We start from the raw sequence: 7118 nt of genomic DNA on the forward strand, positions 1-7118 counted from the left end.
CCCTTAAATTGTTTAACTTGGGTCAAACGTTTCAGGTAGCCTTCCAAAAGCTTCCCACAATAAGTTGGGTGAATGTTGGCCCATTCCTAATGACAGAGCTAGTGTAACTGAGTCAGGTTTGTAGGCCTCCTTACTCGCACACGCTTTTTCAGTTCTGCCCACAAATTTTCAATAGGATTGAGGTCAGGGCTTTGTGATGGCCACTCCAATACCTTGACTTTGTTGTCAAGCCATTTTGCCACAACTTTGGAAGTATGCTTGGGGTCATTGTCCATTAGGAAGACCCATTTGCGACCAAGCTTTGACTTCCTGATTGATGTCTTGAGATGTTGCCTCAATATATCCACAATTTTCCTTCCTCATGACGCCATCTATTTTGTGAAGTGCACCAGTCCCTCTTGCTGCAAAGCACCCCCACAACATGATGCTGACACCCCCGTGCTTCATGGTTGGGATGGTGTTCTTCGGCTTGCAAGCCTCCACCTTTTTCCTCCAAACATAATGATGGTCATTATGTTCAAACAGTTCTATTTTTGTTTCATCAGACCAGAGGACATTTCTCCAAAAAGTTTGATCTTTGTCCCCATGTGCAGTTGCAAACAGTAGTCTGGCTTTTTTAAGGAGGTTTTGGAGCAGTGGCTTCTTCCTTGCTGAGCGGCCTTTCAGGTTATGTCGATATAGGACTTGTTTTACTGTGGATATAGATACTTTTGTACCGGTTTCCTCCAGCATCTTCACAAGGTCCTTTGCTGTTGTTCTGGGATTGATTTGCACATTTTGCACCAAAGTACGTTAATCTCTAAGAGACAGAACGCGTCTCCTTCCTGAGTGGTATGACGGCTGCATGGTCCCATGGTGTTTATACAAGCACACTATTGTTTGTACAGATGAACGTGATACCTTCAGGCCAGACTTGTGGAGGTCTACAATTTTTTTCCCTGAGGTCTTGGTTGATTTCTTTCGATTTTCCCATGATGTCAAGCAAAGAGGCACTGAGTTTGAAGGTAGGCCTTGAAATACATCCACAAGTACACCTCCAATTGACTCAAATTATGTCAATTAGCTTATCAGAAGCTTCTAAAGCTATGACATAATTTTCTGGAATTATCCAAGCTGTTTAAAGGCACAGTCAACTTAGTGTATGTAAACTTCTGACCCACTGCAATTGTGATACAGTAAATTATGAGTCTGTAAACAATTGTTGGAAAAATGACTTGTGTCATGCACAAAGTAGATGTCCTAACTGACTTGCCAAAACATTAGTTTGTTAACAAGAAATGTGTGGAGTGGTTGAACAATGAGTTTTAATGACTGCAACCTAAGTGCTAATAAGTACTAATAAGTGAAAAAGCATTAGTACTAATAAGTGAAAAAGCATTAGTACTAATAAGTGAAAAAGCATTAGTACTAATAAGTGAAAAAGCATTAGTACTAATAAGTGAAAAAGCATTAGTACTAATAAGTGAAAAAGCATTAGTACTAATAAGTGCAAATGATTTAGTTGAATTTGATGTTTTACACTTGAAGTTATTTCTGTTGGAGTTTACATTACAGGGAATAGGCTGGCTTGCCAGGTCCTCCATATAATGTCACGACCAGCAAAAACATTTTCCCGGCATGACTACGGCATTCTTCGGGTTTTATGTAATAACTAGAAAAATAGAAAAGTGAGGTGTAACTTCGCATTGGGACTTTTGATGGATATACTATGTTACATATAGTATGCATCCATGTTACATGTGGATATGTTTATGCTACCTACCCTTTAAAGACAAGCAGTACAGTGGAGCCTTGGCCTGTAATTACAGTAACTATGTAGAGTTAGTTAGTTGAATGGAGGATAATGAAGGCTAGAGCAAGGGCTATTAATGGGGATGGATGGGATGCTTGAGTCAGGGTCACAGTCACTACAGAATCAATGGTACACATACAGGTGGACCGGAGGGCTAGAGAACACTACCTTTACACACACAGAGAGAGACAGAGAGAGGGGAAGAGAGAGAGAGAGAGAGAGAGAGAGAGAGAGAGAGAGAGAGAGAGAGAGAGAGAGAGAGAGAGAGAGAGAGAGAGAGAGAGAGAGAGAGAGAGAGAGAGAGAGGGCAAGAGAGAGAGACAGAGAGAGAGAGACAGAGAGAGAGAGACAGAGAGAGAGAGAGAGGGGTGGGGGGGGGAGAGAGAGAGAGAGAGAGGGGTGGGGAAAGAGAGAGAGACAGTGACCATTCATTTCCATTACTGCAATTAAAGACACAATAGGGGTTCTTACTAGTTTTTAAATTACAAAGGAGGTAAGGGAGAAAAGAAGACTAATGCTGTGAATACAGAACAGTGATCACATTAATGAGACGCACCACAGTCCTGTATCACCTTCCAGCAATATTACCAGCGCCTATTCAGGCTTGTTCACAAAACCATACCACATTACATTTCTGGCATAAATGGCCTCATATATGTACATTCCCCATGCATTAATAGCTAAATTAACACAGTAAAATGGAAACATGTAATTTAAATAATAGCCCACTAACGTTATAGTGAAAAATAAATGTCAACGTATTGCCTGTTGAAACAATTCCCTTGACCAAATGAATGGACACTATTGACGCAATTAAAATTCCCACTGTGTCTAGACAATTGGCATAAGCACATTTCACACATAGGCCATGGGGATGTCAAGAGAGCTCGCTACTGGTGGCAATTACTATTGGCATACTATTCATTGTAGCAGATGAATGAATATACAGTACACTGGGAGAAAAGTGGAGGATAAAGACACATGTAAATGTGTGTTCATTAGGCATTGACACTTCAGAAAAAACATTGAACTGTAGACAATATTAGTAATAATAATATCAATGGGTTATTTTGTTTATAATTGTGTCTGATACTTTTTGATAATTTGAACTGGAAAACTAAAACCCCCGTCACTGAGGAAAATAAACTAGAGACAGGGCGCAATGCATCACAGTTAATCAGAATCAATGGACCCACAGCGAAACCTATAGTTAAAATATCAAAGTGTGTTTTTGATAAATTACATATTCTGTATCTTAAAGTGGCAATCTGCAGTTCGAACAATGACAACGAGGGCACCAGCCACTGATTTGGTAAACAGCTGAGGGATGGGGGTAGAGAAATGTAACCACTCAAATTCATAGATAGAACTATGGACACAAGGACTGACCATTCATGATATCAAAATGATAGTTTTAACCATGTTTTGAGGCTATACAGTGTTTGTTTACATTTAAATAGTTTAGAAACCAAAAACAAATAAAACAGACTTATATTTTGGGTTCTGATGGGGTACAACAGTTAAACTAAACTCATTAAGCATTTATAAGTTATATTCATCAAGAGGTACTGGGTATATATATTAATAATTCATAGGTCCAAAAATGGATGTACCAATCACAGATTGCCCCTTTAAGAGAAACAAAAGGACCTACCTGTGTAAAGTTCAGTTTACTATTCTGATCGCCACATTCCATCTAAAAGAGCTTCTGTGCCCTCTTGTGGAGAAAACAAACAAACACCATCTCACTCACTGGAAAGTGTCTTGGAAAAGGACTATAAACTAAATCAGCTTTATCCAGTTGAAAATAGGTCTTTTGTGACAGTAGGCCTATATGTTTTTGCATTTGACTAGTCCATTCTTACGTGGTAAAAGTTGTTTCCCTCGAATGACTTCAACGTGATAGCCAGAGTTTTGTATTTTGTTCTACACTATGTTTTCCTTGTTGTTTTGCTCCTTCTTAAGAACAACGGGTACAAACTTGACAGTGGTGCAGAACCCCTGGCCCAAAGTTATATATATCTATTAAAATGTCATTAAGGGTGGGAAGCTAATTGCTGAGAAAGTCTGCAACCTCTCCTGTTCAGTCAGTCTGAAGTCTTGACCATTATAAATCTGAAAACAACAACACTGTTTCACAACAATCTCTAGTGATATACTCACTCCATTTGCAAAGCCAGAACTTTAGGAAGAGGAATGATTTGAATATAAAGACAATTAACTATTTTATGTTTGTTTAATTTCCCTTGCGCTGCCGTTATCTCCCTGCAACTGAAACGGTGACTGTGGATGAATAGCTTCTACTTGTGCTAATTTACACAGAGATGAAGAGGAAATGCATTTGTTTCCAGGGCCATTATACAGTGAGCCATGCAATTGCTCGCCACAAATGGCCGTCATTCATTACAGTTAACAATGACACCCAATTCAGCTCAGTTAATGAACTTCAATACAATCATGTTGGGTAATCATGTTGGGAATGATTTGTTCAGTGTAAGTGTATCATTTTGGAGGTTAATGTTGATGAATGCCTGGTTTTAAAGAGATACAATTAAGCTTTGGCTTGCAGGGGGAAGACAGATGCACTGTCGGGACTGGACTAAAAATACTGTGGTGCAATACCCCCACCTACTGGTGAAATAATGAAGGTGCACTTCCTAACTATCAAGGCATAAATACAGTAAGTTAATTACACACAGACACATGTGCACTGCATACACACAGTGCAAAACTCGCCGATGTCAGAGTTGCTCCCGGTGATGAGGACCACCCTGTCTGAGAGGTTGCAACCCTGCAGGATCTCCAGGGCTGCTGTGTTATTGTCGTAACGCTTCGGCTTCACCGGCACTTCCTCCATCGTGAATTCCTGCCGTGGGTCAAAGTAGGTATTCCTCTTGTTAATGTGACTGTTAGGGAAGGGGGAAAGGGAGAGGGGAGCATGAAGGAGAGAGAGAATGAGGGGCGGGGAGGAAGTTTCATATTGTATGAACTTGCGATAACGATTAAGCTAAGTGGTTGTAAGCATGCTCTGAGAGGTCTCTCTCTACCGAAACAAGGCCTCATGAACAGTCTCAGGCAGGCAGTGGGGCAGAGATAGGCTGCTCACAGCCATGGGTCAAAAGACTTTACACCAGTTTCCACTGCTATTTACCTGGTATTAAATAGGAAATGCACAAACAATTGCTACTTTCTGGTACATTCTTATATGAAGTGGTGCTCATTGGAATGAATCCCAAAGAAACAAACAAGTAATTAGGTTGTCACTGTGTAATTATCATGTTACCTTGTCATTTATTAGCAAATGCCTGGTAAATGTATGTACTGTCAAATAAAGTGCTTGTTTTCATTTTTTACTGCCACCCCTTAGCTTAGTAGTTGTTCAGGATATCAGGAAAAGAGGATCTGTCCTTTATCGTCTGTCTCCTGCTCCCATCCACATGGTAGATCTGTGGGGAAGAAAACCCTCCTGTTAGACTCCTCAAGCCATTCAGAAGCAAGATTCATACCATTAACTCAATATCTGTTACGGAGTGCCATCCTAACAGAAGGATAACTCTACAATCGCAGAATTATATTTATCAGTGTTTTAACCTCTCACTATGAACATTCAAGTGCACCCAGTTCCATAAGAAAAATCTGGTGAGTCTTAGGCCCATTAGGTTGGGTCTAGGGATGCAAATGTCAGTCAATTTACTCATCCTCAACGAACGGTTACATTTTTTCCAAACGGTAAAATAACTTGACCAACAGAAAATACTATCAGAGATCTGTATATAATGACGAGATGCTTATGTTTCCGCCCAAAGAATGTGCGTAGGCCCAAAATAAACTCATAGAAATGCATTGGACTTATTTTGGCGAGTGAAACCTCTGGCTTCGCCTCTTCCTCTCTGATACTATGCATGCATACAAGGACTGGGCATTTTTCATTAATAAGAGCTTAATGAAAACATGCAACAATAGTAAGCCTTTCGTTTTACTGTCAACAGGCTATAATTGAAGATGCAACTCCTGTAATGAAGCCGCTAATAAAATGTCATTTTGAAACATTTGCCCAAATGCAATCGCGGAAAACACGGTTCTAAACCGCGCACCAAATGCGAGCAGTTCCATATGTGACAGATGAAGATCTCCGTTAAATTTAGAAAGAGGGGGGATCTAATAGCAACTACTATGATCGGTTGCTAATATGACAAGGGTTGTGCCTTTGGCTTCTGGACAACGAAAGCAAGTTCATATGAAAACCAATAGAACAGGAGAGAAATGCTGGTTAATGGCAAGAGGAAGTCTTTATAAAAGAACTGCCTCCACGTATCTATGGATGATTTCACAAAGTATGGCTTTCAGGTTTCAAAAAATTATACTGCCTCAAACTCACATTGCAAAGTGGTGGGTGACGCGCTGATAGTCAACGGTTGGCAGGCTATAGCATATGCATCCGAATGGGTGACGCGCTGATTGTCAACGGTTGGCAGGCTATAGAATATGCATCCGAACTAGCTAACTGTTGCTGTTAATAACTGAGAGGGAGACATGTAGAGAGTGGGGGTCCATCAAACTAGCTAACTGTTGCTGTTAGTAACTGAGAGGGAGACATGTAGAGAGGGGGGGTCCATCAAACTAGCTAACTGTTGCTGTTAGTAACTGAGAGGGAGACATGTAGAGGGGGGGGGGTCCATCAAACTATCTAACTGTTGCTGTTAGTAACTGAGAGGGAGACATGTATAGGGGAAGGGGGGGTCCATCAAACTAGCTAACTGTTGCTGTTAGTAACTGAGAGGGAGACATGTATAGGGGAAGGGGGGGTCCATCAAACTATCTAACTGTTGCTGTTAGTAACTGAGAGGGAGACATGTATAGGGGAAGGGGGGGTCCATCAAACTATCTAACTGTTGCTGTTAGTAACTGAGAGGGAGACATGTATAGGGGAAGGGGGGGTCCATCAAACTAGCTAACTGTTGCTGTTAGTAACTGAGAGGGAGACATGTATAGGGGAAGGGGGGGTCCATCAGACTATCTAACTGTTGCTGTTAGTAACTGAGAGGGAGACATGTATAGGGGAAGGGGGGGTCCATCAAACTATCTAACTGTTGCTGTTAGTAACTAACTGCATCAAAACAAAGCTTCTCTGCCCTATCTGTCACGTTCTGACCATGGTTCTGTTATTTTATTCTTTGTTTTAGTATGGTCAGGGCGTGAGTTGGGGTGGGCAGTCTATGTTGGTTTTTCTATGTTGGTTTTTGTGTTTGGCCTAGTATGGTTCTCAATCAGAGGCAGGTGTCGTTAGTTGTCTCTGATTGAGAATCATACTTAGGTAGCCTGGGTT

General features: G+C 40.9%; 1 pseudogene; it reads right to left on the reverse strand.

Moving 5' to 3' along the window:
- LOC109888872 (WW domain-containing oxidoreductase-like) overlaps nt 1–5296 on the reverse strand; it is a 261956-nt pseudogene extending 256660 nt beyond the window's left edge.
- Between the last annotated feature and the right edge of the window lie 1822 nt (nt 5297–7118).

The sequence above is a fragment of the Oncorhynchus kisutch genome, linkage group LG4 (genome assembly GCF_002021735.2).
Source record: "Oncorhynchus kisutch isolate 150728-3 linkage group LG4, Okis_V2, whole genome shotgun sequence".
Classification (NCBI taxonomy): Eukaryota; Metazoa; Chordata; class Actinopteri; order Salmoniformes; family Salmonidae; genus Oncorhynchus; species Oncorhynchus kisutch.